The sequence below is a fragment of the Aedes aegypti genome, chromosome 2 (genome assembly GCF_002204515.2).
Source record: "Aedes aegypti strain LVP_AGWG chromosome 2, AaegL5.0 Primary Assembly, whole genome shotgun sequence".
Classification (NCBI taxonomy): Eukaryota; Metazoa; Arthropoda; class Insecta; order Diptera; family Culicidae; genus Aedes; species Aedes aegypti.
Window position 1 is genome coordinate 361,028,302 of NC_035108.1, and position 17,973 is coordinate 361,046,274.

The window sequence follows — 17,973 nt, forward strand, 5'->3', positions numbered from 1 at the left end:
CATACGCTTACGCTACATGGATCGCTGCATTTTACGAACGCAAACAAAATATCTTTATTCAACGCTATAAAAAACTAAAATCCTTTCTTGTTGTTTTTTTGTTTATTATTAATGTTTTTAAACTACAAAAAACGTAAAACGTTACATCACCCCATCCATTTTTATGAAAATTTGATCAATGACTTGATCAAATTTTCATAACTTACAAAAAACTTAAGCGTTGCAACTCCATAAAAACTAAACTGAACTGAAAAGGTAACATACACTAAGGTCATTCATTCATCAACGTACAAATTCTATTCAAAAATCTCTCTAGCTGAACTCAACTGAACTGAACGTAACGTAAGCCATGATCAAACAACGGAAACTTTACCGTCAATAACTTGATCACTCAACGAACTGCAATTAAATGCAACATCAAACTCATTTTGACACAATCTGCATTTAAAATTGCCTAAACGTAATCCCTACAGGACCACAATACGAATTCTACCCATCAATTTGAAACTTGACGAAAAACATAGAATTCTAACCAAAACTGAAAATGAGAATATCGAACAGACCTATAACATCGCATGAACTACTTTGACAGCTTAGCGAACTGTCACTGTCATCCGCGCGGTCGCTCTGGATGTGAAAAAGACTATGCCATCCCGACAAACGTCAAATCGTCAGAGTGGACAAAGCAAAACAGTGAAGCGGACCGGCACGACAAAAAACCAAAGAATGGAGTGGAAAAAAACCTGCAGACTTATTTGATTTACATAAACCGGGGGAGTATTTCTAATATTTTGTTTTTATATGGCAAGTATATTATGGTTTTAAATGTTTCTCTTTCTTTTTCTTCTCCAACAGGTGACACAAACGACGGAAATCTGAAATTATGCAAACGGAAGGAAATTTCTAGGACAACGGACTTGGACGACAAACTTAAGGACAAAATGGTGGAATTCTCGTGAAAATCTGCAAGAAAATTAATGATTGCACCAATTGAAATATGGAGGAATGCTACTAATGAGGATAATTTGGACTGGGGGAAAAAAACTAGCCGGGAAATGGATGGACTGGATGAAAACAAACTTTCTCTAGGAGGCTGATTAACAAATGAGGTAAGAAATTAATGAATTCGCGATCAAAACAAAGCAAAGTTAGTAAATTGAAGTTTTTACTTTTAGGACGGAGAACTATCAGCGGAAAAACAACAATCATATTCACAAGTAGAACACTAAGAGCTTTGGGCATACGATGACAACAGAAGGACAACGACAACCGAAAACAACAATTGTATGGTGAGAAAAACATAATGTGTAATTTTAAGCAATTAATCTAGATTTTAAGTAACTGTTAGGGCTAGGTTTGCGAGTTTTTGTATTTTACTAACACTAGCTTTGAATACACCTATCTTTACCATCGTTTTTGGTGGATTTTCCTGATGTTTTTTGTGTTATTCTTGTACATTTCGATATTACTCTTATGTCATAGCTTGAACTCCTTTTCTCTAAAATTTCTTTAAAAAATTAGCGTGAAATATTCCTAAATTGTTGTTATTCTCGTCTACCAGTTCGTAACTGTCTCCTAAAGTTCTTTTAACGTAAGCTTCGATGTATTTAGGTGCTAATTTTGCACAGAAGTCCTTAGATTTGTCGGATTGGGTTGTATTTTTCTTTAGAACCTTTTCCCCTACCTGATATTGCGGAGCTTTCTTATTAGATCGCAAATTATAGTATTTCGCTTGTTTTTGGTAGGCTTCTGCTAAGTTTTTTCTCACATTTTTGTACAATTCCTCTCTTTCTTTCTCACTTAAGGTAGTATTAGGCGATGCACTTCCGTTTCTTATATTTTCATACTCCTTCCCATTGGAAATCATATTACGACCAAATGTAAGAAAATATGGTGTAAATTTGGTGGAATCATGGACTGAATTGCGTATTGCACATGCAATTTCCTGTAAGTTCTCAGTCCATTGTTTGTGGTTTCCCTTCAGTGTAGCTCTTATGGCTGTTGTAACTACTTTGTTTACTCTCTCAGTATTATTTACCTGAGGGTGGTACGAAGGTGTTAGCCAGTGTTTTACCCCATGCCGTTTGAGTAATGTGGCGAATTCCTTCGACGTAAACTGCGAACCATTATCTGTTAAAATAATTTCTGGCACTCCAAACAACAGAAATATGGCCTGTTCTAGAAATTGAACGAGCGACGACGCAGTGGCTTGTTTGAATGGTTGAACCATTATAAATTTAGTAAACACATCTGTGACCACTAATAGGCAAGTACTCCTTCCTTTGCCTGAGGGAGGAAAAGGGCCAACGTAGTCAAGCGTGAGAAATTGCCATGGATAGTCGCAAGATTTCTTTTGTGAGCCCATAGGTGGAGTTGGATTCACGTTAATCCCTTTCGAAGTTTTACACGCAAGACATTGTTTACAAAACTTCTTAACATCCGTAGCCATTTTTGGCCAGAAATACTTCTGTTTAAGTGCATTGAGAGTCTTTTCATAGCCAAGATGTGCAATATTGTGGATAGACTCAATCAATAGTTCCCTTTCTGTTAAAGTGGGGTAATATTTCCACTCGAAGCGTTTGTCTGAGAATTTTGAAGAATCGTCGACTAATTTGTAAATTTTATCATCTATCACCTTAAAGTTTTTGTAGTCTTGAGGTTGTTTCTTGATATTATCAATTAGTTTTTGATGTTCGTCGTCAATAACTTGAATACTGTCTATTCGTGATAGGCAGTCTGCTAGTACATTATCCTTTCCCTTGCGATATTGTAAGGTGAAATCGTACGATTGCAACTTAAGTGCCCATCGAAGAAGCCTCGAATTGGCATTTGCGGCCGTAATTGAAAAGAGCCATGTTATACTCTTACAATCTGTTACAACAGTAAAGGTGGTTCCTTCAATATAATGGCGGAAATTTTCAATTGCCAAAAGTACTGCCAGACACTCTTTTTCTGTGGCAGCATACTTTCTTTGAGTGCTGGATAATTTCTTGCTGAAATATCCAATTATACGCTTTCCATCGTTAAATTGCTGTAATAATGCAGCTCCAACAGCTAACTGTGAGGCGTCAGTCTCTATAATAAAAGATTTCGTGTAGTCTGGGTTCGCCAATACTGGCGCCGACGTTAAAACTGACTTTAATTCATCTAGCGCAAGTTCAGCTTCGTCAGTCCACTTGAATTTCTTGGATTTTTTCAATAAATCCGTTATAGGCGCTGTTAAGTGACTATATCTGGGTATGAATTTCTGATAGAAACCCATGAGGCCCATCAGTCTCCTGATGTCCCGAATCGATTTTGGCCTCGGATAATTCAAAATTGGCTCTAATTTTGCGCTGTCGATTGACAAACCATTTTCCGTCAAAATATATCCCAAATATTTCACCTGTTTGCGGCAAAAACGACTTTTCTCGACAGAGATAGTCAACCCTGCCCTTTTAAGTCTGAGAGCTACCTCCTTCAGTAAACGAAAATGTTCCTCAATCGTTTCCGTGGCAATAATTATATCGTCCAAGTAGACGAACACAAAAGGCTCCAAATCGAAACCAATTGCCATGTTCATCAACCTGTTCATAGTAAACGGAGCGTTCTTCAGACCGAAAGGAACAACTTTAAAGCGAAAGAGTCCTTTTAGAGTCCGAAATGCTGTGAAATTCCGCGAAGATTCTTTTAAAGGAATTTGGAAATAAGCATCCTTAAGATCTACGATGCTGAAATATTTAGCTTTCTGTAGCCGATAAAATATATCACTCATGTTTCGCATCGGATAGGCGTCTTTTTTGGTAACGGAGTTTATTCGTCTCGAATCGAGACAAACTCGAATCTTTCCGTTCGCCTTTTTCACAGGAACGAGAGGACTTGCAAACTCTGAAGAACATTCTTCGATGACGTTTAAACTCTTCCATCGCTCCAGCTCCTCTTCGATCTTCTCCCAAATTTTTGGAGAATATCGATACATAGGAAGATCTCTCATCTTTCCGTCTGAAACTAATTCGATTTCATGTTCGAGAAGAGTTGTTCTGCCCAAATTTCCTGCGCCAGTCAATGGAAAATGTTTCAAAATTTCTTGAAGTTGTAGTCTTTCTTCTTTATTGAGATTATGCTCAGTTTCTACCGTCTCAATCGATTTGAGCGGGTCTTCTGGCAAATCTAAAGTAGGGACGTCTAAAGATTCGTCCTCTTCTGGCTTTGATTTGAAGAAAATTTCAGGTTCTAGAGGCAAAACTAATTGAACTGAGAATTCTATTAATTTCTCGTCTTCAGCGGAAGATTCTGGTTCAAATCTTAGAAGATTTAACTCATTTTCAGTTGCCGATGACGTCCAAGTGAGTTCGAGATCCTGGATTTTGTCCTCTGACATAATCATCGGTCGGATCTTGAATGCACGCCAGAAATCCATTCCTAAGATTAACGGTTTCCGGATCTCCGGGACTATTAATGTCGGAATCACTTTGGTGTCATTCCCAAGGGTATACGGGATATTCACGTAACCCAAACATGAATGTTTTGTGTCGTCAGCGGTACAAACTTTGATTTTAGATTTCAGAATTTTCAATCCATGAGCTTCAATCATATTGACAGAACTCATGACGCTCATTGCAGCTCCCGAATCCAGAAGAGCTGTCATGTCTGTACCTAAAACGTTGACTCTAATGTGAGGACATGAAGTTGGGTCTACTCGAATTTCAAAAAGTGAGAAATTACCTAATTTTTGATCATTTTGTTGGTTGGGAATCGAAGTAAAAGGCGAGATGTTCGGATTCCCTGACAAGCATCTCGAAATTAGTTTTTTGGTCGCATATTGTCTTTGATCAGATCTCTAGAAATTGGGTGATTATTTTCGCAATTCCTTGTGGTTCTTCCCAATTTCCCACAAGCGTAACAGAACAGAACTTTCTGATCTCTACAGTCTCTCCAAGCGTGGCCAGCTTTCTGACAGTTCCAGCAGGTTAGTGGAGATCTCTGCTGTCCTTCTTTTCGCTCTGTGAAAGACTGACGCTGTTCGCGATTATTTGCGATTGGTTTTTGAAAGTTTCTTTGTGCTTTTTGTACAGTTTGTACAAGAGCCTCGTCTTCCGAATAGTCGCTCAAAGAATCTTCATTTGCCTCTAAGTGAAGAACTTCACTACGATGACTATTCGGATATCTATAAAAGTTGGGATCACTTGCGTCAATCTTATGATTGATCTTGATCAAATGTTCTAGGTCTTCAATGTCCATAATTGACAATTTTGATCTGTAGTGAGGTCGCATATTCTCCCATACCAATTCAAATAAAGTACTCGAGGAAAAAGGTCGTTGAAGGCATTGATTCAATTTTTCAACTTCCGTGACGTATGCGATAAACGTCTCTCCTTTACGTTGCTTCAATTCGCGTATTTGGGCCTTGATACCTCTATCGCGATTTGGATTTCCGTATCGGAAACGTATTTCGTCCTCAAACTTGCTCCATTTATTAAATCTGTCCTCTCGGGTAAACCACCAATCGTGGGCTTCTCCCTTTAAACGATGGTGAATGTTTTGCAATAGTTCCTTCTCGGAAACTCCTTCATGCTTTGCAAGTTTCTTGATTTTGTAAAGAAAATCTTCAACTTGCATCGATCTATTATCTCCGGAAAATACTAAATTCCAATTCTCTACTCTGGATTTTCTGTAGCGAGCAGTAGCGCCTACTGAAGAGCTACTTGACACTGAAGAATAACGTCTGTGTCTCCTACTTCTACTACTACTCCGCTTAATAAACCTTCCTCTATGATCCCTCTCAGAATCACTTTCCGACTCACTGTAGTATTGTCTACGCCTAGACGAAATTCCTATTTCTCTATTACCTTCCCTATCTTCCATTCCTCTTCTATTTGATCGTGTTTCTCTAAAGTTTATCACCGGGCTCAGCGTCCTATCACGCTGTGATCGATTAACTCTATGATTTGTGTACTGAGTATCTCTAAAACGGTAATTTTTACGCTCCTTCTCATAACCGCTCTCATCTCCTATCTCGCTTTTCCTCCCGTTATCTAAGTTCGCTTCTCGTTTTGTTGAATAATTCCCAAAAACTTCTTTCCTAAAAACAAATCTTCCTTTCGTACTATCATTTTCTCCTGATTCAGCTTCTTTATTCTTATCTAAATCTCCATGATATCCCCTAGAATTCATTGAAACTTTCTTCTGCGCTCCTTTCCCATCACACTCACCGCATTTACAATTAATTTCTGAACACTTTAACTCAAGTTTATCAAAATGGAGGGACTCGAAAGAGCTTCGAATCGACCTCCGTGGTGTCTTTAAAAGGGCACCAGGATCGATTAAACGATATTTCAAATCTAGATCCTTATCCTCACCTAACTGTTCCTTGCTCTTGAAATCTTCCTCTTCTCCTTTCTTAGAATTCACAGCTGAATTAGGATCTGGATTTCTCCATGAATCACTACCAGAACCTTTCCTACCTGTATCTGTATCCTCCTTACCAATTTCTTCTCGAACGTGCTGACCTAATTCTATGAGAATCTTCTCAATCTGCTCACATGCTTCTTTCCTTGCGATTGCTTCCTCCTCATTTTCCACATAAGAAATAGAAACCCGAATTAAAAAGTGCCTCAATCTCGATACTAAAGCTCTATCAAACTTCTTTCGTAATTGCCCTACTATCTCTTCTACCACTTTCGCGATCGTTTTAATCTCCTCCGAATACTTGATTACGCTTTCATGAACGACATTATACTTCCTATCTTCCTTGAATAACCTTCTCAACAATCTCTTCTTGTCCTCCAAATTCTCTCTTCTATCAACCGTTTGTTTGCGGAGACGTAACTCAAAATCGACTTCCTCCTCCAACAAATGATCAACTGTCGGTCGAATGTATGGACCAGCCATTTTTAACTCTCAAAACTCAGTTCAAAATTAGCGAAATCTTCTAATTTTTAATGAGAAATACTCAATTCGATGATTCAAAAAAGGAAATCCAAAAAAAAAATCTTAGGGAAAAAATTAGAACTAATGTAGAAAAAAGAATCAAAAATACCTAGGCTAGAAAAGTAGTTCAGTTCAGTTTAAATTCAATTCAGATTAATTCAATTATAGAAGGCAAAATTCAAATTAAAAACTTAAGGACTATTAAAAAGTTCAATTCAATTCGAAAACTTAAAAACTAGAAAGTAATTCAACAGAAATTTCAATTCAGATCCTTAAAACTATAAACAAAAATTTTATTCAAAGTAAAAATAAGGTTGGCGATCAAAATTCAGTTCAAAATAAAATTCAAGTTCAGTTCAGTTTAAGAATTAAATTCGAGACCTTAGAAACTACAAACAAAATTCACTTCAAACTTATAGCTAAAAAAAATGTAAAATAATAAAATTCAATTTCAAAATTTCTGAGAGAATAAACTAAAATTCAATTTTAAAATTCACTTTTTTCAATTTAAATAGCTGAGCGTATTAGAATACTTGATTCGCGCACTTCTGTACTCCAGCCAACTTCGTAGCGAAAATGAACGAGTTGAAGAAATTCTTGCGCCAAGAAACTGCCTATTCTGACCGTCCAACTATTCAAACAAAAAGCAACTATTATAGAAAATCGCGCCAACTGCTTTTGCATGGCGTATGGTAGGTATGGCGACAAATCTGAATTACGCCTGTAGTCCGCCAAAATGTGTACATGGCGCTTTGCGAAGCTTTCACCAATTCGTTATGGCAAACGCAATCCACATACGCTTACGCTACATGGATCGCTGCATTTTACGAACGCAAACAAAATATCTTTATTCAACGCTATAAAAAACTAAAATCCTTTCTTGTTGTTTTTTTGTTTATTATTAATGTTTTTAAACTACAAAAAACGTAAAACGTTACAAAGCAATATTGGAATAGTTTGGAGTCGTGTCGTCAAACAAAATTGTATATTACTGAGCCATCTCCAAAGGTGGCGAAGTATTTAACAAATCTGTCAAAGCAGAATTGCAGTCTCTTGGTCAGAGCGTTGACAGGCCACTGCCGACTCAACTATCACATGGCAAATATTCAGCGTGCTGACTCATTTGTGTGTGATAGTTGTGACTCCGATTATGGAACTTCGTATCACCTGATATGTAACTGTCCAGTTTTTGCGCAAATGCGATTCCAATTACTTGGTAAACACTTATTAAGTGAAACTGAATTCAGAAGCCTGAATCTTCAGGACATTCTGTTATTCTTAACCCGCTGTGGTAATGAGCTATAGGCTCTCTTTACGCTCATGCGTTTTGCAGTGCCCTTTTTAGGGCGCTGTTCGAACCCATTGTGGTATGGAGCTACATGCTCTCATTTCGCTTATGCGATCTTCCCTCTTCAAGGGACCCCACTCCTATTTCCTCCCATCTTTCCCTTCCCTTTCCTCTCCCATCGGGTAGATGATGAAATAGGCTCAAATATGGCGATGGCACAAATCTCCCAACTGGTGGGGAACGTGCCTTTGGAGCCGGCCTTCTGATACCTGATGATCAAACTACAAAAATCCTACTTTAAAAGTTTGAGCGGAATCCGTCAACTGTAGCCCACTAAATAAACTTCAAGTTTGTATGGACAAAAATTGATGAAATATATGGGAGAAGTGCCCATGCAAGCTTGGATTCATTAATGTTTTCTGACGGTTTTAGATAGTGCTATCTATGAAACTTTTATTCAGTATTATACGCGTCCTTGGAGCCTAGATAGTTGGAGCGATATTCGCGCTTCTATTCAGGAAGACCAAACTGAGGATCATGGGTTCAGTTCCCATCCCATTTAAAAATATTTGCAGTCCAAGTTGGGACGTAACGCCAGAAAGAAGAAGAAGAAGTTACGTTCTTCAAAACCATGATAAAACCATTACAAAACTACCTGCTACAATATTATTTTTGCTCTTCGTTCCTCCGGTATCCACCGCTTTATACACTTGGCGCCACTCGTGATTCATGCGACGCCGCTAGATGTCGTTTTCTAATTAGTTTTCATTAGTTTGGATATGTAGCTCAAAGATCTATAACGAAACAAAATTCACTTTTTAGCACTTTTAGTCCGTGTTACAATATTATTCTCGACGCTGAGCAAAATCAGCACTGCTGGTCTGTTGCCAAATCATTCCATTTTACTTCCGCTTATCTCTCTATAAAGGATCACTAGTTGCAACTACAAACAAAAGGAAGGGTGAATCTCTGAATTCACAACTTCCTACCAAAGAAGTGGGATTTAAAACTGTCACTAAACGTGGCAAGAATGGATGAAAGGATGTTTCTCCGGAATGCGAACTTTCTTCCAAGGGTGAAATTGATAATGTTAATAATTGCATCGACATGAGCAATGAGTTCGATGCCCTAGACCAGTGGTTCTCAACCTTTTTGCAGTTGCGGCCCCCTTAGAAGGTCTACAAACGTCTTGCGGACCCCTGAAAATAGATGATCTTGAAATCTAAACTAAGATTTGACCATAGTATAACTCAAATATACAAAGCTGAAGCTGAAATGAACTGAATGAATAAAATAGCTATATTTTGAGGATTTTCGTGAATGATCTCGTTAAGCATCAATAATATAAATTGGATTCTGTTCATAATATTAGTGGGAAACTACCAATGACCTCAGAGTGAATCAATAGGTATACTTGACAGACAAACTCAAACATTTTGCCTTAATGCAAGAATTCGGCTATGATCCTGTGGGAAACTTCAGTAGAAAATAAGCCAGGAGTCTACCAAGTACAATTTTGGATTGAACAAAATACGAGTTGGAAACCTGGATCTCAGTATTCTAAATACGAAATTTTGAGTTATCATAAATCTCTCATTTTTTTGGTCCCAGATAGCCGTAGCGGTAAACGCGCAGCTATTCAGCATGACCATGCTGAGGGTCGTGGTTTCGAATCCCGCTGGTAGAGGATCTTTTCGTAAAGGAAATTTTCTCGATTCCCAGGGCATAGAGTATCTTCGTACCTGCCACACGATATACACATGCAAAAATGGTCAATCGGCAAAGAAAGCTCTCAGTTAATAACTGTGGAAGTGCTCATAAGAACACTAATCTGAGAAGCAGGCATTGTCCCAGTTGGGACGTAACGCCAAAAAAGAAGAAGAAGAAATCTCTCATTTTGACCATTGCACAATGGTCGGAAAAATACGAAGTTTGGCCAAAACTAGTTTTATCGCCATAATTGTTTCGGAAGGGGTTATTCACATATTACGTAACTTTTTTTTCAAGTTTGTTTTTATTAGAACTGAAATCAAATTTGGCTGAAAGCACAAATTTTGTTTGTATTTTAACGAGTGGTTAAATATATTTTATATCAACTTTGTATGAAAAATATCGTCTAAATGTATGAAAATATTAAATTATTCAAATAGCTCTAACTTGCAAATGAGCAAAAATTTCTGCAAAAAATTTGAACGTTTTTTTGTGAGATCTAAGGATGCATTTCAAAGCGCAATATTCGAAATGGCGGCGACATGACGCAACAAGAGTTGTTTTTCATGTTCAAAATCATCAAATTTACTAAAGTGTAATATTGAACAATATTAAAGCCTCAACCAAAATTTGTTTCCATCCTCATGCTCGATAAAAGTGTTGAACCATAAGCTTTCAGATAGTGCGTAACTTTGGGAAAATATTGCATTCCTTAAATATGAATTTCGTTCTTTATTTTATTGTTACATTTTTCAATTTTTTGACTTCTGTCAGTTCGACTTCATAAAAGTCATAGAAATTTAAATTTCAATTCAATTTCAATTAGGAATCATAATAATATAATACATAAGGTATATTTAAAATGATAAAAACCATAAAAATATCAAAATAGTGTTTCGGTTGTTTTTGCCTTTATATGGAGCCCGACCATTGTGCATTGTTGCATGAAAAACGGCCAATAGTTAACCTCTAAAACGTATTTTATGTATATAAAAATAATTGTATACACTCCAACCTCTTTTTACGACCGTTTATTTACCGACGGTTCTTTTTACGACCACTTTTTTACGACCGAAATTCAGATTAACGACCGTTTTTATAAATGATCAATATCTTAAAAAGTATTCCAAATAGAGGGTCATGATGTTTATCAGAATTGTTCAGTAGCTCAAGGGCTCATATGGTGTTCATTGAATTGCGGAATTCTGCCATTAGGTGGCGATCACACTAGATCAAAATTTTGTTTTGCGGATATCTCAGGATTCTGACCACATGGGCAAAGTTGAGCTACTCAACAAGTTTACCGAAGACGCCATCTTTCTAGGTTTTGAATCGCAAACATTTTATAATGATAGCGCTTGAGCTACTGAACAACTTTGCCGAAGACGCCGTCTTTCTAAATGGTCATAATCCTGAGCTATCCGCAAAACACTGTCATACGCGTTAGTCATACTAAACGCCAACTCATTTCGTTTGGAGTTGTATTTGCCATGATTAATTGCCTAAAATATATGTACGGTTAAAAAGTGCAATACGCCCCCCTAAGGATAAAAGTGCTCTATCACAGTAGCAAATACATTACATATAAAATCTGTTATGTTGGGTGTTGTTTATTTAGTTATTGCTCTGCACGCAACTTTTTCGTGCCATGTAGTTACTGAAAAGGGTACAAGATGCTTTTTGTAAACGATACATCATGACGTTTCAATACAAACCGTGCAGTATGCCCCTCCCGTAGAAACAAGTTTCACAACGTTGTAGAAATGTTCTCAAATAGAATTCCACCACCTGCTAAGCTTAAATGAATCCATAAGCAGTCGTCTTCCGGTAAAAGCTTGTTTAAAAATTACAATAATAAAGCATGGACATCATTCACCATAAGGCTTGCTTATCGGAGGGATCATATTTACGTGTAAAAAGCCTCAATCCAGTGGGAATGAAGTTAAGCGTATTGCCCCGTTCGGGCATATTACTCCGAATTACCCTATATGGCCTCCAAATTTGTGCGCATAAAGGGAATTCTCGCATTTTCAACAATTTGGTGTTACCGAATTGCGAACTCTGTTACGTGAAAAACATTTTTGGCTTGGTAATAATCATAATTACAAATGTATCATTATTATAGCTAACTGATGTATTTATGATATGTATCGATGAAAACTTCTCTTGAACATGGGTGGCAGTATAAAAGGGGTAGACGTACATACCTGCAGATGAGCTATATTATTAAATTTATATTTGCCAGATTTCCGTGTTATTCAACAGTGGCTGAACGGAACAGTGGTAACCAATATGATTACCGATCTGAAGATCATTGCGTGAAGACTTGCATCTACTCGATTTGTCTTTTTTATTTTTTGTTTGTTTGTTAAAACCAAGTCATATAAAGTGCAAAATACTATTATATACGAAATTATAGAAAGCACCAAACGAACTCGTCTGAAGTTGTATTTCCCACACTGCATTTTCTGGATAGGCTGACCATACGTTCCGTATTTAACGGGACAGTACCGTTTTCAACCCCCCGACGGGCTGTCCCGTCGTTTTATGGAAAATGCTCGAATTGTCCCGTATTTTAGGAAATGGAGAGTTGGCACATAATTTTCAACATCAGTAAAACAATGAAAATAACAACATAACAAACAGTTTTAAGAAATATTTCAGAGTTTATTGTCTTACTCATCTATTTTCCAAGCAATTATTATTTCTCAAACAGAGTTGAAATTGATCCGTACATGCTTCTGCTTAACTTTTTGCGTTTTTTCAATCATATTTATGCCAAATTTTGGTGGATTTCCAGAATACGGATCTTCATAAGGCAATTATTCTATAATACCTAAAATGAAAAAGAATAACTATATGTTTACTTCTGATACGCAATTGATTGGATTAACTGTTTAAAAGGTGGCTATTTCAATAAAGTAATGAAATATTAGAAAAAAAACGTTTGAATTGGAAAAATTGAAAAAAGTAACGATTTTTTTAGGAAATTCTTAAAAAACGTTGCTTTTTGGAAATCAAAGAAAAAGCTTCAAGATTCTTAAGTGATTTTTATTGAATCATACAGACATGTAGCTTGGGATTGCATAATCTGGTTCTGCTACTTTCCCTCGAATGGCAGTTTCCCAAATGTCGTTCTCCCAACGCCAGTTCTCAGAATGCTAGTTCCCCGAAAACCCCGTTTCCTCGAACTGCTCAGTTCTCCGAAAAGTTCTAACACTCATGATTGTCATAAACTTTCGCATTTCTAGCTGGTGAACAATATGTATTTTTGGCAATATGTATTTAGTCTAGAATGATCACACATCTCCTACTTTGGTAGCTAATCGATCTTTCTAACTCAAAACAATCTCATTACCCGAGCAGAAGCAAAGTTCTGACCTTTAAATCGAGATATTGATTTGATTGACATAAGAGATAAAAGATCTGAAGATAATATCAAAATTTTATTTCTGGAACTTCTGAGCCATAGCTAAATTTGATGTTGGAAGATCTAAGGAATAGCTCGCTGATATTGGTGAGATCTTATAAAAGCTAAATATGATATGTAATAGTATTCCAGGAGTAAATTTTAGATATTATTTTCGGATCTTTTATCTCTTATATCTTTCGAGTTAATATCACTTTTGTATGTCCATATCAAAATTTAGTATTACCTAGCTTTTAACTCTACTTAGCCTGCTCGGGTAAAGACTATTATTGCACTTTTTTTGAGCTGCATTGCTTTACAAGGCAACGGTCATTCGGGGAAATGGCTTCGGAGAAACGGGCCATTCGGGGAAAAGTAGCACAATCGCATAATCTATGTCTTTTAAAATTGTCCCGTTTTTGTTTTTTATATGTCCCGTTTTTATCTGGTTGGCTTATGGTCAGCCTATTTCTGGAGTGTACGTATATGGCCTCCACTTATGTCCACATAGAGGGAATCTGTGCATTTTAAACAATCTTTTATTTCCGAATAGGCGTTCACTTTACTGATTTGAATCTCAGTTATGTAAACACATTTGTTGGCTGGGAAGTTGCATGCACACTTGTACTGCCTGGTGGCGCAATTTCACTTAAGCAGTGTTGCCAGCTACGACAAAATTTTGAACCCTTCATGAAAAACTGGATAACAGTTGAAGAGTATTGCTTTGTTGCTAAGCATTCTATGTTTCTATTCCGCTCAAGTGTTATAGTTTTGATCTTTTCTTTATTCTTCTTAAACAGTGTTGCCAGCCACCGGAACATTTGTGATTCAGCCGAAAGTATGGCTTGCAACACTTCCTTCAACTTTGGTGAACATTCGGCATAGTTTTCTTTAAAAAATTTTGGTATATATACCTAAAATTTTTAAAGAAAACTATGCCGAATGTTCACCAAAGTTGAAGGAAGTGTTGCAAGCCATACTTTCGGCTGAATCACAAATGTTCCGGTGGCTGCATATATGCAGAACACACCCCCCATAAAATTGGCTCTTTTGATAACAATCGAGCAGTGTTGCCATCTATTACCAAAATATGAAAACTTGAACGTCCATTTTGAAAAGTTCTCATCCCATGCTTCAACTTTTCCGAATATCTCGAATCAGTATTTTCACATCTTGACTTTGCATTTTTAAAAAACATAAATCTAACCCTGATTTTTTTTACGACCTATTCTTTTTACGACCCCCCGATAACGGTCGTAAAAAGTGGTTGGGGTGTACTTCCAACAGAAATCGCACCACCAACTTATCAATGATATTCGAAAGAGCTTGTTGAAGATTTCTTAATGAATTTTCTAAAAAGGTTTTCAAAAAGATTTAAATATTTCCAAGGTACCAGAAACTCTTACAAAACTTTGAAACAAATGCAGATATTGTCAAATCTAATGAAATATCCTGCTGATAGATTTAAGAAGGTTCCGTCAATGATTTGAGTGGAGAGAATGAACAATTTCTGCCACGTATTTGGTAGTAAAGATTTTTGGTCCAATCTTGCAGGAAAAAAATATATGCCAGCAATCTTACATACCGTAAAATCGGGTGTAATTGATCAGAAGGGTGAAATTGATCATCGTATCACACTATTTTATTTATTCGTAATGGAGTACAAATATCAATGTAAGCTGCAGTAAATAAACGTTGTTTGTCGTAACTATTGTCAAATTGTGTGTTGTGAAGTTTTTTGCGTTAAAAAATGTTTATTACTATGAAAATAATGTAACATTTCAAAATCATTCGCGGTGCAGTATTGATAAACACCTATGAACTTCTATTTCTAAGCAAGGATTTGAACATGGTATAAACCTGAAAGTTTGTGAGGATGCTTGAGATATATCCCCATACCAGATTTCATCACCAAAACTTGTACCAATTAGCAACCATATGAAATAATTGAATTTCTGTTAGATATCATTGCACTCCTTAGGAAATTGCATACATTTAGGCGTTTTCCGCGTAATTCTTGAAATTTAACTATTCGTTATTTATATAAATATTGCATTGCTCAGAAGCATATTCGGATTCAGGGAGCTCAAAATTATCATGTAGAGTTGTTTTGAATACTAACAATAACGGCATTGACAAGTGATCAATTTCACCCCGAAATGAGATCCCCTGATTTTTTATTTTCGAGATATTTGTTGACACTAAAATGTCATTTGTTAGAAAATTTCGGTACATGAGTCGATGAGGCTCACCTTCGTACTAGTTTTCCTGCATTTAGTTGTTTGGCATTGTTAACATTATAGAAAACAGACTAGAAAAAACGTGAAAAATGATCAATTTCACCCGAAATTACGGTATATACATCCAGCAATAATCTAAGTTTCATTTTGAAACTCGCACTGATATAATATTTTAGCAACACAGGTAAGGAAATATCTGGCTTGCAATGAAATTAGAGTACGCACAAAAACCTGCAATTCGGTAATAACGAACTCTAGTAAAGCAAGTAAAAAAGAGACTACTCACATCTATTCATCGTTCAAAGAGCACGGCACACATTTATAATGGCTTCGCGGACCCCTTGGAAAGTCGTCACGGCCCCCTGGGGGTCCGCGGAGCACCGGTTGAGAAACCAAGACAAATTTTTCGAACACCAAATCGAAGCAGTCTCTAGCCCAGGCTCTTTGATTCAAATGAAGAAACAAAGAGTGCCACCTATCGTGGTCAGTTGTTCCGAATTTGCGGGATTTAGGCAGGAGATCTTGAACTCCATTAGGGGAAAGGAAGGTCTCCTTCCTGTCGCATTTTGCCGAAAACTCTCGAAGATCGCGAACTTCTTCTCAAATATCTTGAAGAGAAGAAGCACAATTTTTTTTACTGAAAGTTCAAAGTTCAAAGTCGTCTTGAAAACTCACTCAAGTGACTATAAGTCACCTGAACAGATCAAAAATGGAATAAATGATTTACACCCGATTCTGTTTTTGCACGGGGGATGTGTACCGTACAAAAACAGTTTTCAGTTCAAAATTTCAAAAACCGTGCCAAAAAAGTAACATTATTTCTCGTCGTTTCATGCAAACATACGGTTTTGGCCAGTGAATCAAATTGTCATCAAAATAGACAAGAAACAAACAACAAAGCAAGCTTGCTCACAACCATTTGTCGCAACTGTTGCGGATAAGGACACAATCAAAAGTAAAATTGTCATGACAATCACAGAGCGCAACAACGTTGCAACCTTTTCAACTCGCGATTAATCAGTTATTTTAAATACAAAACCAAATTTGTTTTATGGATGCTGTTTGATAATGTGTCAATGTTTACCAACACGGAGAAAGTTCTCGAAAATTGCAAAGTGAAGCCCAGAAAATCGCTGCGCATGGGGTGATCGATTTTTGTCATATTTTGTTCAAGTGATGAATAAAATTGGAATAAAATTGTTGCAACAAGAATAGGAGATGACAATGTCTTTGTTGCTGCGTGTTTGGTGACAATTGATTCACTGGTTTTGGCGGAAAAAAATGTATAGAAACTTTTTTTGCACGGCCATGTAAAAAAATCCGTGCAAAAACAGAATCGGGAGTACTTGGGTTTTCCCCAGTCCAAGTAATCATTATGAAAAAGAGAATCCAATCTGGCATTGTTCGGAAAGGGCTTCCTCAAGAATATTATTTAGTTCACTTAAACAAAAAAAATCGAAATAATACTGAGCTAGACTTGTGTTCGATGTCCGTGTGACATGGGAACATTTCCAGAAACCTGGAGGAAACTACCAGAATCCCACTCAGTGCCGTCGGTGCCAAAAGCGAGGTCATGGTACAAAAAATTGCAGCATGGATGCTAAATGCATGATTCGCGGAAGTTCTTCTCACGCTAAGAACGTCTGTCCAGTGAAGAAAGTTACCACCAAGTTTATATACTCGAATTGCGGGGGCAATTATAAGTCAAATTTTGGGCCTGCCCTTCGCGTAAGCGAGTCGTCGAGGCTCGTGCCAGGCAGATGAACAGTAATATCCGGTACGATAGCGGTCGTTTCCGGCATTTCCCTGGTAAAGTATCGAACAATACTCATTTTTCAGGTAACGATCGCTTGATTAGGAATCATAATCATCAGGTAGATCATAATCTTGCTCATTCACAAACTAATTTTAATCCACTGGGTAGTCGTTTGAATCTTTTAATTTCGAATATATCTACCCAAGGAAAATCCTTTGTCGATATTGTAGCAGGCAATTTGAATACTATGAGTACCTATTCTCATTGTTTCAAATCAAATGGAAAAAACCCTGACGCCACAGGAAACTTCTACTCCGCCTCTTTGTTTTCCGAAAATTCTAACGGGAAATCATCTGATAATGTACACACTTCAAGTGATATGTCTGCCTCTTATTTTAACTTTCTAACTGAACAATTGAATCTAATGTTCAAAGCCACCACTATGACTTAACCAGTCCAAGTCGGTGTAAAATTTACAAATTAATTTGTTATTGGATTACGTTTATCTAATGGATCCAATAAATATTAATTTAAATATTTTAAATTGGAATGCTCGTTCTTTGAATGGTAAAGAGGAGGAGCTGTTTAATTTTCTTACAGCTAATAACGTGCATATAGCAGTTATTACTGAAATAAATAAACCTGGATCCAAACTAAAAAA

The 17,973-nt window shown here is 36.9% G+C and overlaps 1 long non-coding RNA gene across 1 annotated transcript; it reads left to right on the forward strand.

Moving 5' to 3' along the window:
- Window positions 1-789: 789 nt before the first annotated feature.
- Window positions 790-1,232, forward strand: LOC110675900. The gene is made up of 2 exons (XR_002499898.1): window positions 790-1,109; window positions 1,176-1,232. It is a non-coding gene; the product is annotated as an uncharacterized LOC110675900 (long non-coding RNA).
- Window positions 1,233-17,973: the final 16,741 nt, after the last annotated feature.